The 15,625-nt window shown below is 46.1% G+C and overlaps 1 pseudogene; it reads left to right on the top strand.

Moving 5' to 3' along the window:
* Window positions 1–378, top strand: LOC129023889 (nuclear transport factor 2-like; annotated as a pseudogene).
* The last annotated feature ends 15,247 nt before the right edge of the window (window positions 379–15,625 follow it).

Genomic DNA, 15,625 nt, shown 5'->3' with positions numbered 1-15,625 from the left:
ATGGAAGACAAGCCAATTTGGGAACAGGTTGGATCCAGCTTCGTTCAACAGTACTACCAGTTATTTGATAACGATAGAACCCAATTAGGCGCAATTTACATTGATGCGTCATGCCTTACGTGAGAAGGACAACAGTTCCAGGGGAAAGCTGCCATTGTGGAGAACTTGTCTAGCCTTCCGTTCCAGAAAATCCAGCACAGCATCACGGTGCAGGACCATTAGCCCATGCCAGATAGCTGCATCATCAGCATGGCTGTGGGTCAGCTTAAGGTGGATGAAGACCTCATCATGGGGTTCCACCAGATGTTCCTATTAAAGAACATCAACGATGCTTTCACCAATGACATGTTCAGGCTTGCGTTGCACAACTTCGGTTGACCTCCTCTCAGCCAGGCACTCATACTGTTTCCTCCTCCCTCCTCTTCCCAATACTATTCCCACTCTTCCAGATGCTCCAAATATCATGCACAAATGAGCAGGGCTGCGGCGGGAGTGGGCGCAGTGCGCTGCTGCCACCAAGGTGTTGTGCATGATGTTTGAACACTAGACTAGTTGCTTCTGACGGGAGAAGTTTGTGTTGTACCAGCGCATGCCTTGGAAAGACTTAAGTAATGCAAAAGGTTGTCCTTTTTCTTTTTTTAAATCTATGGAGAAGTTGCTCCAGTAACCTAAAGAAGGGAAGGAGAAAGCAGCTGCCTCACCGCCCAGACATTGATTTGTTCAGATGATACAATAAAACCACAAAAATTTTATTAACAACAAAAAATATTTCTTTAATATTTAATAGTTGAAAGAATGAATCCTGGCTCTCCTATGTATTAGCTGCCTGATCATGGAAATATTACTTACTTTCTCCGAACTTCAGTTTCTTCATCTATCAAGTGGATTGATACTTACTGTAAGAATTAAATGAAAAAAATAAAGCACACAACACGATGCCTGGCACATACTTAGAGCTCAATAAATAATCACTATTATTAGGCAGTGGAAAGCAGAGTTAATGAGATGGAAGTTGAATCATGTGAAGGATTATTCTTCACAGATAGGTATGCAATTAATTATTTATTGTCAGAGCAGCTTACAGAAGTTTAAGGGTCAGAGCCTCTCGGACATCAGGCTATAATGAATGCAAATTAGGCTCATTTGAAGAAAAGTAGTTCCCTTTTGTTTCCTGAGTTTGTAAGAAATTAGATCTTCTATATATTTTCTCTGATGATTAATTTTAGATGTCAACTTGACTGGATTAAGGAACACCTAGAATCCTGGTAAAACATTATTTTGGAGTGTGTCTGTGAGGGTTTCCAGAAGAGATGATTGTATGAGTCTGAGTGGACTAGGTGGGGAAGATTTGCCCTTAGTGTGGGCAGGCATCATTCAATCTGTTAGGGACCTGTAGAGAACAAAAAATGAGAAAAAGGCAAATGTGTTGATTTATCTGCTGGAGCTGGGATACATTTGTCTCCTGCTTTGGGCAACAGAACTCTGGTCTCCCGGTCTTTGGACTCCAGAACTTACACCAGTGCTCCCTGCCTAACCTTTGGTTCTCAGGCCTCTGGCCTCCGACTGAGAGTTACACGCCATTGGCTTCCCTGGTTCTGAGGCCTTCAGACTTGGACTGAGCCATGCTATCAGCATCCCGGGGTCTGCAGCTTGCAGATGGCCTGTTGTGGGATTTCTCAGCCTCTATAATCATGTGTGCCAATTTCCCTAATAAATTCCGTCTCATATATCTATCTATATGTATCCTATTGGTTCTGTCTCTCTGGAGAACTCTGACTAATATACTTTCCTTCCAGAATAGTACTTTTAACATTAGCATTCTTTTTATTATTATTGTTTTTTAGACGGAGTTTCGCTTTTGTTGCCCAGGCTGGAATGCAATGGCGCAATCTTGGCTCACTGCAACCTCCGCCTCCTGGGTTCAAGTAGTTCTCCTGCCTCAGCCTCCCGAGTAGCTGGGATTACAGGAATGCGCCACCACGCCCAGCTAATTTTGTATTTTTAGTAGAGACGGGGTTTCTCCATGTTGATCAGGCTGGTCTCAAATTCCTGACCTCAGGTGATCCGCCTGCCTCGGCCTCCCAAAGTGCTGGGATTACAGGCATGAGCCACCGCGCCCAGCCAACATTAGCATTCTTAGTATTTACCATTAGTATTTTTAATGTTTTTGTTTGACTCAAATCTTGAATTTTTTGGAAAATAGTAAAACGATGGACAGGTTAGGTGGATAGGCCATGCTAGCTGAAAACAGAGAAGATGGTAAAGTATAAAAGATAGCTGGGCATGGCGGCACACACCTGTAGTCCCAGCTACTCAGGAGGCTGAGGTGGGACAATCACTTCAGACCAGTAGTTTGAGACCAGCCTGGGCAACATAGTGAGACCCAATCTCTAAGAAAAAAGAGTTTCCTCCTTAATCAGTTCAGATCACCTTTTGGACATAAGTCATTAGGTTATTTGTCTGGGTAGAGTAAAGCAGGCTGCCGGGAGTTGAAGTGTCGCAGGGAGACTAAAGAAGAGGTACTGAAGAGGCTCTTCAGATGGCTATTAAAGTTAAGGGGGAGGAGTTAGGCCTCTCAGTCTAGATAGCAAGGAAAGGGATGGACTGGTTTTTATGGACCAAGTTTTGTGAGGCCTAAAAAAGCTACTCGGGAGGCTGAGGCAGGAGAATTTGCCCTAAAAGGGCAGGAGGCCTAAAAAAGGAGTCATAGGGGATAAAGTTTAAAGATACGGGATTTTTTGTTGTTATTGTTTTACATTGTTTTATTTATTTTAATTTTTTGAGACAGAGTCTTGCTCTGTTGCCCAGGCTGGAGTGCAATGGTGCGATCTTGGCTCACTGCAACCTCCAATCCCAGGTTGAAGTGATTCTCCTGCCTCAGCCTCCAGAGTAGCTGGGACTACAGACGCGCACCACCACGCCTGGCTAATTTTTGTATTTTTAGTAGAGACGGGGTTTTACCACGTTGGCCAGGCTGGTCTCGAACTCCTGACCTCGTGATCCACCCACCTTGGCCTCCCAAAGTGCTGGGATTACAAGCATGAGCCACCGCTTCCAGCCGTACACTTTATTTTTTAGAGAAGTTTTAGATTCACAGGAAAATTGAGCAAAAAGTATAGAGAGTTCCCATGTACTTCCTGTCCACACGTGCACAATCTCTTTTACTATCAACATCCCACACCAGAGTGGTGTATTTGTCACAATCAATGAACCATCGTTACTACCCAAGGTCTATAGTTTACATTAGGGTTCACTCTTGGTATTATATATTCTATGGGTTTCAACAAATATTTAGTGACATGTATCTACCATTACAGTATCACACAGAATAGTTTCACTGCCCTAAAAATCCTCTGTGCTCCACCTATTCATTCCTCTCCTCCCAATGCCTGGGAGCCACTATAGTCGTCATGATGTACAATAGATCTCCTGGCCGGGCGCGGTGGCTCACGACCATACTCCCAGCACTTTGGGAGGCCGAGGCTGGTGGATCACTTGACGTCAGGAGTTTGAGACCAGCCTGGCCAACATGGTGAAACGCCGTCTCTAGTAAGAATACAAAACTTAGCTGGGCACAGTGGCTTGGGTTTGTGATCCCAGCAACTTGAGAGGCTGAGGCAGTAAGATCACTTGAGACCAGGAGTGTGAGGCTGCAGTGAGCTATCATTGTGCCACTGTACTCCAGTCTTGGCAACAGAACAAGACCCTGTCTCTAAAATAAATGAATAAATAAAAAATATGAAGTGGTTAAAATGGTGAATTTTACCTTAATTTACCTTAATTTAAAAACCACTCTTTTGTTTCTCTGTTATTTACAGAATAAAACTCTTTAACAGGCCAGGCGTGGTGGCTCATGCTTGTAATCCCAGCGCTTTGGGAAGCTGAAGTAGGAGGATTAGTTGAGGCCAGGGGTTTGAGACCAGCCTGCGTGACAGAATGAGACTCTATCTGTACTAAATAAATAAATAAATAAATAAATACTACACACCTCTAGTTTTAGCGCCTTGGGAAGCTGAGACAGGAGGATCACTTGAGCCTAGGAGTTGGAGATTCCAGTGAGCTACGAGCACCACTGCACTTCAGCCTGTCTCTGAAAAACAAAACAAAACAAAGCAACTATTTAACTTGGCATACAAAGCCCTACCTGTGTCTCTACTCTCATTATTCACATGTATTTCCTTTCAAAATATTCTAGACATATTGAAAGTAAAACTTCTTTTTTGTATCTCTGTGTCTTTACATATCCTGTTCCCTATACCTAGAATTACCAGCATTCTACTGCACTTGGCAAATGTTTACTCACTTTAGAAAATCCTGCTAAAATGTTAACCTAAGCTGGGTTTGGTAACACACCTGTAATCTCAGCTACACAGGAGGCTGAGGCAGGAGGATCACTTGAGGCCAGGAGTTTAAGACCAGCTTGGCAAGGTAGTGAGACTTTCATCTCTGAAAAAAAAAATTAGCAGGCTGTGGTGGTGCACACCTGTAGTCGCAGCTATTTGGGAGGCTGAGGTAGAGGACCTCTTGAGCCCAGGACTTTGAGGCTGCAGTGAACTATGATTTCACGATACGAAATCATATGATTTCACGATACGAAATCATATGATTTCACGATACGAAATCATATGATTTCACGATACGAAATCATATGATTTCACGATACGAAATCATATGATTTCACGATACGAAATCATATGATTTCACGATACGAAATCATATGATTTCACGATACGAAATCATATGATTTCACGATACGAAATCATATGATTTCACGATACGAAATCATATGATTTCACGATACGAAATCATATGATTTCACGATACGAAATCATATGATTTCACGATACGAAATCATATGATTTCATATGATATGATGGTGTCATTATACTCCAGCCTGGGCAACAGAGTGAGATCCTGCCTCTAAAATCAAATAAATAATAAATAAAATAAAATGTTACCCTCACATGAAGCTTTTCTTAGCTTTCTCTGGGACACTTAGTTGCTTTCTGATCTATATTCCCACAGCACTTTATTCATATTTCTCTTCTATCACTTAGCTGAATTGTTTTGTAACCTGTCAGTTAACTATTTCCCATTTGATCAGTGACTTTTAAACTATTTTAGAGGTCATAGATGATGTACTATAAACTGTGGACTCTGTCTAGAGAAATACACATATATGTATATATTTACACAATTGTTCATCAGGTTCATGAACTTCCCAAAGGACATGCACAGACTATTCACCTGCATTAGAATCACTAGGAATGCTTGTTTATAAAGCAACCTGAGTTACTAAATCAGAATCTTTTGAGGGTATGCCTCAAATATCTTGAACAATCCCACCAGGTAATTCTTTTATTCACTAGGCTTCAAGAACCACTGTCCTAGCTTAAGGACCCCCATGGTAGACAGTGAGTTTCTTGAGGGCAGAGAGTAGATATTATTGATCTTTAGATCTTATCTATCCTAAAATCTTATTGATCTTTGGATCTTGTTGATCCTAAGATCTCACCGTGTAATAGAGACCAGGCTAAGAAAGAGATCATTTTTAGCCATGGTGATCAGAAAAGGTAGCAACAGGAGATGAGAATCACCTGCCCTATGGAAAACAGGTTTTCAGTAGGTTGAGATGAAGTAGTGGAAAACATTGTAGGCACAGAGATTGGCAGCAGCAAAGGAGAGAGGCTAGAAAGTGCTATGTATATCCATGGAACCAGTAGGATAGTAGGAAATAAGGCCAGAGGGGAGGCTTATTTAGTCATTAACTAACTATCCCCTCCCAACACACTATGTACTAGATACTATGCAAAACATTGAGAATAAATATATGAATAAGACATGGCTTTTGCTCTTTAGGAATAAGAGCAATCTAGTAGTAGGGGAAACAAACATAAAATGTGATAAAGTATAACAATGGAGAGTGAGATTTGAGACATCTTCACAGAGAAGGTAATTAAATGGAAACAGGGAATGAATAAGTATTTACCAAATGCACAAAGTTAGGAAGGATATTTCAGGAAGAAGAATTTAAACTACCCAGGTATGCTGGGGTGAAACAGCATGGCCCATTCTTATAACTGAAAATAGACTGGCATGATTGAACTATAGGTATAGAATAAAGAATTGGATAGAAGGTAAAGTTGGATAGGTAGGCAGTGGTCAGAGCACAGAAGAGCCTTGCATGCCAAACTATGTGAATAACTGGTAGCGGTTGAGGAGCTTTAAAGGGGAGAGTAAACTGTGTTTTAGATGGATGGTTACAGTATAAAGAAGACTTGGCAGGGGAAAGGTCAGAGGTAGGGAGACTAGAAGGACATTGGTATCCTCAAGGGAGAAATGAGGGCCTGAACAAAAGAGAGCAGGTGATATAGTCAGAGAGTTTTTTTTTTTTTTTTTTTTTTTTTTTTTAATGGATTCTTGCTCTATCGCCCAGGCTGGAGTGCAATGGTGTGATCTTGGCTCACTGCAACCTCTGCCTTCTGGGTTCAAGTGATTCTCCTGCCTCAGCCTCCTGAGTAGCTGGGATTACAGGCACGTGCCACCATGCCCAGCTAATTTTTTTTTATTTTTAGTAGAGACAGGGTTTTACCATTTTGGCCAGGCTGGTCTCGAACTCCTGACCTCAGGTGATCCACCCACCTCAGCCTCCCAAAGTGCTGGGATTACAGGCGTGAGCCACTGCACCCAGCCCAGATCCTTAAAGAAGGATCAATAGGCCTTTGGTGACTAAGTGAATATGGGGAGTGTGAGAAGAGTTAAGAAGGGATTGAAGCCATTAAATGGCATGAAAACAGGTTTAGGAGCCTAGGTCAGTGGCGAGACCATTAACCAAGAATGAGACTACAGGCAATAACAAAAGTTTGGGGAAAAGTGACAGCAATATAATAATTTCTAACATTTACTGAGCACCTACTACGTAGCAGGCACTATACTAAATGCTTTATATGTACTTACTCATTCAATTCTCACAACAACCTTACATGAGGTAGGTATTAATATAAGCCCCATTTTTACAATAGTGTTTAAGGGGTGAGCAGAGAATGAGGAGCCAGTGAAGGAGATTGAGATTATGTTCATTAAATAATCTGAATTTTGTTCTTGTTAATTTATATACTCATCAGTTTGGGAAAGCACTTACTTGGGTTCTTTATGCCCAGTGCTATGCTAGGTACATTGGGAGCGATCCATAGTTTGAGATACATTGTACTTTCAAGGTTACAATACTTTTTTTTGAAAAGCATACTGAGGAGGTGGGACTTGCGTTGGTGGGCAAAATGGCAAAACCCCACAAAGGTCATAAACAGACATGTTTCAAAAGAAAACATACATGTGGCCAACAAAAATATGAAAAAAGCTCAACATCACTGATCATTACAGAAATGCAAGTCAAAACCACAATGAGATACCATCTCACATCAGGCTACTATTAAAAAGTCAAAAAATAACAGCTGCCGGCAAGGTTGTGGAGAAAAAGGAACACTTACATACTGCTGGTGGGAGTGTAAGTTAGTTCAATCATTGTGGAAGATTGTGTGGCAATTCCTCAAAGACCTAAAAACAGAAATACCATAGACCCAGCAGTCTCTTTATTGGGTATATACCGAAAGGAATATAAATCGTTCTGTTTTAAAGGCATACACACGTAAGTTCATTGTGACCAAATCACAATAGCAAAGACATGAAATCAACCTAAATGCCCATCAATGGTAGACTGGATAAGGAAAATGTGGTACGTATACACCATGGAATACTATACAGTCACAAAAAAGAATGAGATCATGTCCTTTGTAGGAGCATGGATGGAGCTGTAGACCATTATCCTTAGCAAACTAATGCAGGAACAGAAAGCCAAATACCGCATGTTCTCACTTATAAATGGGAGCTAAATTATGAGAACACATGGACTCATAGAGGGAAACAACACACACTGGGCCGGGTGCGGTGGCTCATGCCTGTAATCCCAGCACTCTGGGAGGCCGAGGCAGGTGGATCACGAGGTCAGGAGATCGAGACCATCCTGGCTAACATGGTGAAACCCCGTCTCTACTAAAAATACAAAAAAAATTAGCTGGGCGTGGTGGCGGGCGCCTGTAGTCCCAGCTACTCGGGAGGCTGAGGCAGGAAAATGGCATGAACCCAGGAGGCAGAGCTTGCAGGAGCCGAGATTGCCGCCACTGCACTCCAGCCTGGGCGACAGATCGAGACTCCGTCTCAAAAAAAAAAAAAAAAACCACACACAAACTGAAGCCTATTGGAGGGTGGGAGGAGAGACAGGATCAGGAAAAATAACTAATGGGTGCTAGGCTTAATACCTGGGTGATAAAATAACTTGTACAACAAACCCCCATGACACAAGTTTATCTGTATAACAAACATGCACATGTACCCTGAACTTAAAATACAAGTTAAATAAAAACAAAACAAAAAATACAAAAATTAGCCAGGTATGGTGGTGCATGCCTGTAGTCCCAACTACTTGGGAGGCTGAGATGGGAGGATTGATTGACCCCGGGAGTTCAAGGCTGCAGTGAGCCGTGGTCACACCACTGTACTCCAGCCTGGGTGACAGAGCAAGACCCTGTCTCAGAAAAAAAAAAAAAAAAAAAAAAACAAACGTAATTTGTCCTGCTTTCTCCCAAGTCCCTGGCAACCACCAATGTGCTTTCTGTCTTTGTGGATTTGTTTATTCTGGACATTTCATGTAAATGAAATCATCCAATATGTGGTTTTTGTGTCTGACTTCTTTGACTTAGCATGATATTTTCAAGGTTCATCCACATTTTGGCATGTATCATTACTTCAACCATTTTCTGGCTGAAAAATATTCCATTGTGTGGATACACTACATTTTGTTTTTCCAGTTATCCACTGATGGACGTTTGGGTTGTTTTTACCTTTTCACTACTGTGAATAGTGCTTCTATGAACATATGTTTTCAAGGTTTTGTTTGAATATTTGTTTTGACTCTCCTGGGCATATACCTGGGAGTGGAATTGCTGGGTCATATGGTAATTCTATATTTAACATTTTGGGAAACCACCAACTTTAGTTTCCTTTAATCTGGAACATATTCCTTAGCCTTTCTTTGTCATTCATGGCATTAATATTTTTGAAGAACATAGGTCAGTTTTTTTAGAATGTCCCTCATTTTGGGTTTGTCTGATGTTTCCATGCAATTTGATTCAAGTTAAGCATTTTCAGTAGGAATATTACAGAAGTAATTTGTGTCCTTCTCAGTGCATAATTTCAGGAAGCACATGGTATTTATTTGTGCCATTACTGGTGATATTAATGTTGATCACCAGTTGGTTAAAAAGATCTGCCAGTTTTCTACATTCTCAAGGTACTATTCTTCCCTTTGCAACTAATAAATACCTTTGAGGAAGATATTTTGAGAATATCTTGTTTCTCATCAAACTTTCACCCACTAGTTCTAGCATTCATTGATGATTCTTGCCTAAAACAAGTATTACTATGCTGTTTGTAAAATATTGCACAATAAGGTATTTTTCTTTGCAGTATCTGACCTTTATTTAGTGCTTGGATTGAGAATGTTGTGACTAAATTTACCTTTTGGAGAAGATACACATCAATCAGCAGCTAAGTATATGCTAGTCTAAGTGACACATAGGCACTTAGAGAGAAACAAAGAAATGAACATGTAACAATTAGTGCAGGGGGGAGCAGATACATAATTTATCTCCTAAGTTCTTTTTTCCCTGAGTTCATTGGCATTAATGTCACATCATTGTTGTATCGAATTCATTTGGAAATTACTCATTAATATATTTTTACCTTAATAAATCCTTAATTGAAACACTCAATATTTTTGCACAGTATGTTTTTCATGACATGTCATACCTACCACACATAGCACATCACACAGATGGACATGAGAGCAGATGAATTCTTGGTAATTTTAATGAAAACTCTGAATCTCACTGCACAGTGCTGTAACCCACTAATAGTGTGTAGACTGTTGGTCGAGAGAGAGATTCAGAGCACTAAGGAGATAGTGGTGTCAAAGCTAAGGGAGGTGAAAGTTCTAAGGTAGAAAAAGAAGAATAGGATCAAATGCTGCAGAGGTCAACTAGTTATTTCATTATACTTGAAAATGCTCATGAAATTTGGCTTTTAAGCACAATTGGTGACCTTCTTGAGCAGTATAATGGGAATGATATGGTTCAGAAACCAGTTTATAGTGGCTGGAAGAGTAAGGCAAGCACAACCATAAAGAAAATTATTGATAACCTTGAAAAAATTGTAAGTAGTAAAAAATACCAAAACACTATAAACGAAGTGAAAAAAGCCAAACTCATGAAAAATACTTTTGGTTTATTTTCAGATTTCAAAATTGTAGATAAGGGATTGAAGACGTGTACAACCTTCTTGGAAAGCAGTTGGGCATATACAGTTAGGTGTTGGTTAGTGACGGGGATACCTTCTGAGAAATGCATTGTTAGACAATTTCTTCCTTTTGCAAACATCATAGTGTATTTACACAAACCTAGGTGGTATAGCTTACTACACATCTAGGCTATATGACATAGCCTATTGCTCCTAGGCTACAAACCTTTACAGCATGTTACTACATTGAATACTGTAGACAATTGTAACACATGGTAAGTATCTGTGTAACTATGTTTAGATACATTTATATCTAAACATAAAAAAGGTACATTAAAATAAAGGTAATATAATTTTATGGGACCATCATTGTATATGTGGTCTGTCATTGACTGAAATATAGTTATGTGGCTCATTACTATATAGTAAAGTTGAAGATATCTACCTTTCAACTAAGTAATTCCATTCCTAGTACAAAAGGACCCATATAAGAGTGTGCATTGCAATATTGCTTGTAGTAGTGAGAAAGTGGAAACACAAATGTCCATTAGTAAGTGAATGAATAAATAAATTATGGTATATTCATATGAAAGGACTCTTTGTTCAAGTTAGTTTAAAATGAATGAACTACAGCTATAGGTGTAAACATAGAAAGATCTCAATATGAAGAAGCAAAAAAACCAAGTTGTGATATAATATGTATAATATGATATTATGGATATAAAACTAAACCACGCCAAAACTTAATCACTTAAAACAACATTTTATGTATGTATGTTTTAGAGACAGGGTCTTGTTCTGTCACCCAGGCTGGAGTGCAGTGGCATGATCACTGCTCACTGCAGCCTTGACCTCCCGGGCTCAAGCAATCCTCCCACCTCAGCCTCTCGAGTAGCTGAGACCACAGACATGTGCCACCATGCCCAGCTAATTTTTTGTTTTTTATTTTTTTTTGTAGAGACGAAGTCTTGCTATGTTGCCCAGGCTGGTCTTGAACTCCTGAGCTCAAGCTCCCAAAGTGCTGGGATTACAGGCGTAAGCCACTGCACTGGCTTCATTTATTTTATTTCCTCAAAATTCTGTAGATAATTCAATTCTGAGACTAGACTCAGCTGGGCATTTCTTCTGTTGGTCTTGCCTAGGCTCACTCATGCTGTGGCAGTCAGCTGTCAAGTTGGTGGGGGCTGGATGATCTAAGATGACCTCACTCACACATCTGGCAGTTGGCAGGCTATTGGCCACAGTGCCCACAGTGGCCTCTCCAGAAGGTTTGGATCTGTTCGTATGGTGGCAGCATTTCAAGAGGGCAAGCCTTAATGTACAAGTGCTTTTCAAGCCTCTGTTTGCATCACATTTGTAGATATCCTGTTGTCCAAAGCAAATCACATGGCCAATACTGAAGGTATGGGTTCAGGTAAGAATGGTTCAATGGGAGTCATTGCTCACATCTTGTGTAGTGTATAGACTGTTGGTCGAGAGAGAGATTCAGAGCACTAAGGAGATAGTGGCATCAAAGCTAAGGGAGGTGAAAGTTCTAAGGTAGAAAAAGATGAATAGGATCAAATGCTGCAGAGGTCAACTAGTTATTACATACATGGAAATGAGAAATACCAAAGTCTCAATAGTGACCACCTCTGAAGAAGGAGGAAGAGGGATGGGGATGGGATAGGTACACATAATGCTTACTCTATCAATAATGTTTTACTTCTTTAAAAAATAGGAAATAAATTTGACAAAATGTCAGGTGTGTTTTGTTTTGTTTTGTTTTGTTTTGAGATGGAGTTTTGCTCTTGTTGCCCAGGCTGGAGTGCAACAGCGTGATCTTGACTCACCGCAACCTCTGCCTCCCGGGTTCAAGCAATTCTCCTGCCTCAGCCTCCTGAGTAGCTGGGATTACAGGCATGCGCCACCACACCCGGCTGATTTTGTATTTTAAATAGAGACGGGCAATGGTGCTCAGGCTGGAGTGAAGTGGTGTGATCTCGGCTCGCTGCAACCTCCACCTACCAGCCTCCTGCCTTGGCCTCTTAAAGTGCTAAGATTACAGCCTCTGCCCCGCCGCCACCCCGTCTAGGAAGTGAGGAGCGTCTCTGCCTGGCCGCCCATCGTCTGGGATGTGAGGAGCCCGTCTGCCCGGCCGCCCTATCTGGGAAGTGAGGAGCGCCTCTGCCCGGCCGCCCATCGTCTGGGATGTGAGGAGCACCTCTGCCCGGCTGCCACCCCGTCTGGGAGGAAGTGAGGAGCGCCTCTGCCCGGCTGCCCCGTCTGGGAGATGAGGAGCACCTCTGCCCGGCCGCCCCGTCTGGGAGGTGAGGAGCGCCTCTGCCTGGCCGCCACCCCGTCTGGGAGGAAGTGAGGAGCGCCTCTGCCCGGTTGCCCCATCTGGGAAGTAAGGAGCGCCTCTGCCTGGCCGCCACCCCGTCTGGGAAGTGAGGAGCGCCTCTGCCCGGCTACCACCCCATGTGGGAAGTGAGGAGCGCCTCTGCCCAGCCACCCCTTCTGGGAGGTGAGGAGCGCCTCTGCCCAGCCGCCCCGTCTGGGAGGTGAGGAGTGCCTCTGCCCGGCCGCCCCGCCTGGGAGGTGAGGAGCACCTCTGCCTGGCCACCACCCGGTCTGGGAGGAAGTGAGGAGCACCTCTGCCCAGCTGCCCCATCTGGGAAGTGAGGAGCGCCTCTGCCCGGCTGCCACCCCCTATGGGAAGTGAGGAGCGCCTCTGCCCGGCCGCCCACTCTGGGAAGTGAGGAGCGCCTCTGCCCGGCCGCCCACTCTGGGAAGTGAGGAGCGCCTCTGCCCGGCCGCCCACTCTGGAAGGTGAGGAGTGCCTCTGCCCGGCCGCCCCGTCAGGGAGGTGAGGAGCGCCTCTGCCTGGCCGCCACCCCATCTGGGAGGAAGTAAGGAGCATCTCTGCCCAGCTGCCCCATCTGGGAAGTGAGGAGCGCCTCTGCCCGGCTGCCACCCCCTATGGGAAGTGAGGAGCGCCTCTGCCCGGCCGCCCACTCTGGGAGGTGAGGAGTGCCTCTGCCCGGCCGCCCCGTCTGGGAGGTGAGGAGCGCCTCTGCCTGGCCGCCACCCCGTCTGGGAGGAAGTGAGGAGCGCCTCTGCCCGGCCGCCCACTCTGGGAAGTGAGGAGCGCCTCTGCCCGGCCGCCCACTCTGGGAGGTGAGGAGCGCCTCTGCCTGGCCACTCCGTCTGGGAAGGGAGGAGCGCCTCTGCCCGGCCGCCCCGTCTGGGAGGTGAGGAGCACCTCTGCCCGGCCGCCACCCCGTCTGGGAGGAAGTGAGGAGCACCTCTGCCCGGCCGCCACCCCGTCTGGGAGGAAGTGAGGAGCGCCTCTGCCCGGCTGCCCCATCTGGGAAGTGAGGAGCGCCTCTGCCCGGCTGCCACCCCGTATGGGAAGCGAGGAGCGCCTCTGCCCGGCCGCCCCGTCTGGGAGGTGAGGAGTCCTCTGCCTGGCCACCCCGTCTGGGTAGTGAGGAGCGCCTCTGCCTGGCTGCCACCCCGTCTGGGAGGAAGTGAGGAGCGCCTCTGCCCGGCTGCCACCCCGTATGGGAAGTGAGGAGCGCCTCTGCCCGGCCGCCCCGTCTGGGAGGTGAGGAGTGCCTCTGTCCGGCTGCCACCCCGTCTGGGAGGAAGTGAGGAGCACCTCTGCCCGGCTGCCCCGTCTGGGAGATGAGGAGCACCTCTGCCCGGCCGCCCCGTCTGGGAGGTGAGGAGTGCCTCTGCCTGGCCGCCACCCCATCTGGGAGGAAGTGAGGAGCGCCTCTGCCCGGCTGCCCCACCTGGGAAGTGAGGAGCGCCTCTGCCCGGCCGCCACCCCATATGGGAAGTGAGGAGCGCCTCTGCCTGACCACTCCGTCTGGGAGGTGAGGAGCGCCTCTGCCCGGCCGCCCCGTCTGGGAGGTGAGGAGTGCCTCTGCCCGGCCGTCACCCCGTCTGGGAGGAAGTGTGGAGCACCTCTGCCCGGCTGCCCCGTCTGGGAGATGAGGAGCACCTCTGCCCGGCCGCCCCCTCTGGGAAGTGAGGAGCGCCTCTGCCTGGCCGCCACCCCGTCTGGGAGGAAGTGGGGAGCGCCTCTGCCTGGCTGCCCCATCTGGGAAGGGAGGAGCGCCTCTGCCCAGCCGCCACACCGTCTGGGAAGTGAGGAGCGCCTCTGCCCGGCCGCCCCCTCTGGGAGGTGAGGAGCGCCTCTGCCCGGCCGCCCCCTCTGGGAGGTGAGGAGCGCCTCTGCCCGGCCGCCCCGTCTGGGAGGTGAGGAGCACCTCTGCCCGGCTGCCACCCGGTCTGGGAGGAAGTGAGGAGCGCCTCTGCCCGGGCGGCCCTGTCTGGGAAGTGAGGAGCACCTCTGCCCGGGCAGCCCCGTCTGGGAAGCGAGGAGCGCCTCTGCCCGGGCGGCCCCTTCTGGGAAACGAGGAGCGCCTCTGCCCGGGCGGCCCCATCGGGGAAGTGAGGAGCGCCTCTGCCCGGCCGCCCCGTCTGGGAGGAGAGGAGCGCCTCTGCCCGGGCGGCCCCGTCTGGGAAGCGAGGAGCGCCTCTGCCCGGCCGCCCTGTCTGGGACGTGAGGAGCGCCTCTGCCCGGCTGCCCTGTCTGGGAGGTGTACCCAACAGCTCCAAAGAGACAGCGACCATCGGGAGCGGGCCATGAGGACGATGGCGGTTTTGTTGAAGAGAAGGGGAGGAAGTGTGGGGAAAGGAAGGAGAGATCAGATTGTTGCTGTGTCTGTGTAGAATGGGGTGGGCATAGGAGACTCCATTTTGTTCTGACTAGGAGAAATTCTTCTGCCTTGGGGTGCTGTTGATCTATGGCCTTTCCCCCAGCCCCATGCTCTCTGAAACATATGCTGTGTCAACTTAGGGTTAAATGGATTAAGGGCGGTGCAAGATGTGCTTTGTTAAACAGATGCTTGAAGGCAGCATGCCCTTTAAGAGTCATCACCACTCCCTAATCTGAAGTACCCAGGGGCACAAACACTGCAGAAGGCCGCAGGGACCTCTGCCTAGGAAAACCAGAGACCTTTGTTCATGTTTATCTCCTGACCTTCTCTCCACTATTATCCTATGACCCTCCCATATCCCCCTCTCCGAGAAACACCCAAGAACGATCAATAAATACTTCATAAATTTAAAAAAAAAAAAAATAAATAAATAAATAAATAAATAGAGACGGGGTTTCTCCATGTTGGTCAGGCTGGTCTCAAACTCCCGCCCTCAGGTGATCCACCCGCCTTGGCCTCTCAAAGTGCTGGGATTACAGGTGTAAGCCACCGCGCCCAGGCAA

The sequence above is a fragment of the Pongo pygmaeus genome, chromosome X (assembly GCF_028885625.2).
Source record: "Pongo pygmaeus isolate AG05252 chromosome X, NHGRI_mPonPyg2-v2.0_pri, whole genome shotgun sequence".
NCBI lineage: Eukaryota > Metazoa > Chordata > Mammalia > Primates > Hominidae > Pongo > Pongo pygmaeus.
Note: the sequence above shows the minus strand (reverse complement) of the source record. Positions and strands in the feature narration are given on the sequence as shown.